This window comes from Heteronotia binoei, chromosome 4, assembly GCF_032191835.1.
Source record: "Heteronotia binoei isolate CCM8104 ecotype False Entrance Well chromosome 4, APGP_CSIRO_Hbin_v1, whole genome shotgun sequence".
NCBI lineage: Eukaryota > Metazoa > Chordata > Lepidosauria > Squamata > Gekkonidae > Heteronotia > Heteronotia binoei.
Genome location: NC_083226.1, coordinates 152,766,433 through 152,769,874, shown reverse-complemented (window position 1 = coordinate 152,769,874; position 3,442 = coordinate 152,766,433).

The following is a 3,442-nucleotide window of genomic DNA, read 5'->3' as shown; positions in this document are numbered from 1 at the left end:
AAGCCTCGGAGCTAAACCAACCCGAAAGTGTTTATTAACTAACTGGGAGGGGCGACGGCGACAGGGTCTTTGGCGAGAGCCCCCTGGCTTCCGGAGGAGGCGGGTTGCAAGCGGGAAGGGCCGCGATTCAGAGGAATGTAGTTTTCTTTTAGCAAAAGAGAAACCCATGCAGTGCTTTTAAAGCGTTGCTCTGTCTTTTATCTCTTGCCTTTGCGCTTCTCCTGCGGTTGTTTCGCTACTCAACAGCTGATTTTTTTTTCCCCCATTGACATCAGTGGGCTTGGAAATTGTTTGGAAGACTAGATCTAAAAGCACTCCAAGCTTTAAGTTTTCGAAGCAAGATGAGTAGCTGTCAGGGCCAGCCTTCAACTGTCTGGCACCCTAGGCGAGGCTAGCTTCTGGCACCCTCCCCCCTGCGCTGATAACATCACCAAGTCACAGGGGGCATCCATTTTGGTGACCCCAGAAGGACAGCGCCCTGATAGCCGTGTAAGTCCGTCTGTAGCAGTAGAAAAGAGTAGAAGTCCAGAAGCACCTTAAAGACTAACATCTGCATCAGGAAAAGTAACTTTCCTGAGTCACTGCTGCCTTCTTCAGATACAGCTCGAATGTGAATCCATCTGCCCTATATATCACTCCTAATCCAAACACGTCTGCTGTTGTCATTTGCCTGTAACCTCATTTTTAATCTGAAATCACTCCGTTTTCCAATATATACGACAGATGGATTCACATTCGAGCTGTATATTCTGAAGTAGTGAGGAGTGACTCAGGAAAGCTCATCCCCTGCCACAAATTTTGTTAGTCTTTTTTCTACTGTTTTCAAAGCAGTAGGAGATCATTTGTTTCTGGCTTGCACTGCTTTGCACTGTAGGTGGGGGAAGCTCACATGATCTAAAGATCCAGCATGCAAAAACACCTTTCACGTAGAAATCTAGCAAGTCATGGACCTACTTTCCTGATGTGCTAGATTTTTCTGTGCATGGAGGAGTGTTCCATGACCCAAGCCCCATTTGCAAGCTGATGTAATAAAGCAAACTCAGCAACGAGTCTGTTGGTGAGCACATAGGGATGATTCCCTGATATGCACTCATTATTGCTTGGGTGGGGCATGCACAGGGGATAAGCAGGGAGAACAGAACTGATGTGAGTAGTCTGGGAACCTTCAAGTTCCCATCCACCCTCTGGGCACACCTGCTTTGCTACTGATTTTTCTGGAAAGATCAGAGCAAAGCAGGTTTGGAAAACCTTGGGGTAAACCTGGGAAAAGCACAAAAGGCTATGGACAAAGAGCAACTGATGCTCTGAAAAACCTTGCTGCAGATTGAGAACTTGTAGTGTAGCAAACCTCCCATGTGAAGTAGCCCAGATCAAAAATTTTAGGTGAGAGGAGGGCCCAAGCAATAATTTTGTGGCTGCACCCATCAGTTTGTGTCAGAATTCCCAAAGTCCCCTCAGGCTCAAAAGGGTTAGGGACCCCTGCTGTAACCACTACACCAGCCCAATGTCCCTTGCCACTATGCCACACTGATGTCCGTGAGAAATGTGCTCACAGAAAATTGCTGGGGCTGCCTTTTGCCTATGAGCTGGCCTCTCCTCCATAGCTTTAGCAGAAGTGTCCTCTGAATGTTCTGGTACATGGTGAGAATCATCTCTCACTGTGCCCTGTCCCTGAGGCAACCTACTCTTCAAAATGATTCTGAGATATAAAAAAAAACTGTGTGCTGTTCATGTGAGGGGACCACTTTGATTCCGCACTCCTCCACTTGCAGCTGCTGGAATGGCCTTGGGTTAGCCATAGCTCTCGCAGGAGTTGTCCTTGAAAGGGCAGCTTCTGGGAGAGCTCTCAGCCCCACTTACCTTACAGAGTGTTGTCCTGGGGTGGGTGGGGGGAGGTAAAGGAGATTGTGACCACTCTGAGATTCTGAGTGAAGGGTGGGATATAAATCCAATATCATCATCATCTTCTTTGTTGTACCAGAACAGAGGGAGAAGTACGTTCATGGTGAATTTGCCAAAATAAAAAATGGCTCCAATGAACTGCCCTCTTCTTCCTTTCAGCCCTGCTCATAATTTTGCTTTCTACCCTATGGTCACACAGGCATGTTCCAGAGGAGAGTGACCTCCAATCTCCCTACACAAGTGATTGGCTATGGGAAACTCAATCCAAACAGACAATTTGATTATATACTTCTGCTTCCTAACAGCCTTCCTAAAAGACCAAGGAATAAGTAAATAATCTCCAGGCTATGCTATTTATTTAGCGAAGGATATCCGTTGTTCCCCCAGGCAACGTAAATGGTTGTTGCAAAGTCAGAATGGCATGGGCTGAAGCCTGTCTCCATCTCCATGGTATGTTTAGCATAATAACTTGGCAGCCCTGGGGAAACTAGCTATGTATGGCTTTTCTCGCTGTGCTGGATTCCTCGTCTGATGAAGTGTGCTTAAGAGCACATGAAAGCTTACGTTCTAAATAAAAATTGGTTGGCCTTAAAGGTGCACTTGACTCCTGCTTTGTTCAACTGGGGAAACTAGGTTGTTGTTCAAATGGCAATAATTGCCCTTCTTCCATCTGTCTGTTTTGGGAACAAAGGCTTATCTGACTTAGTACATTATGAAATTACCAAAACCTGTTCCAGCCAATTTGCGGTGGGTTTCCCCCCCCCCCCCTTCTTGTCTGTTCTGAAAGGTTATTTATTCTGCCTTGACAGGATGGCTAGGATCCAGAGAAGGACTACCGGTCAGTGCAATTGGTTGTAAGTGCCTGGTAGGATTTCTGTTATTCATTTTTTGCTTTTCAAATAGTAGATGCCCGCATTTCAAAGAGGGCTTGAAAAGTGACATGGGAGACAGCTGTTGCAGAGAAAGTAATTCAAGCCCTTCTTTGGCACGCTGGACCAGTTACACAGCTTGCTATAGCTTGGAATGCTTTTCCAACTAGGAAGCCCCACTGTGAGCCGATTGGGCTCTCGTGTTACCTTTCCAGACAAAATGATTTATGAGTCGTTGGCTAAGTTCTCATCTGACCAGAAGCTTGGACTGCAAGCTCTTGTTTGGCAAAGGAACTCCCTTTGAATTGTCTAATTATTTGCCACTTAAGATTCACCCTGGAGTGCTTTTGACAAAGGTCGCTGTAGCAAATTTGCTGATCTTGAAGATAAACGAATTGGTAAGATGCCATTGAACATTTATGTAGCACGATCCACAGTCCAGGGCCACGAAAACACAAGATTAGGTAACTTGCAAATATACACACTTCTACAGTTGTGATTGCAACAACATGTTAGCAGTATCAGCTCCAGATTGGTGTCAGGTTGTCAGTCTCCAAGTAATGAGACCGGTGTTCCCTCTAAGCTGAGTTAGTGTGAGCTAGCTCACCGATTTTTAGCCTCCAGCTCATATATTTTTGTCTTAGCTCAGGAATGATGACCCCAGAGAATAA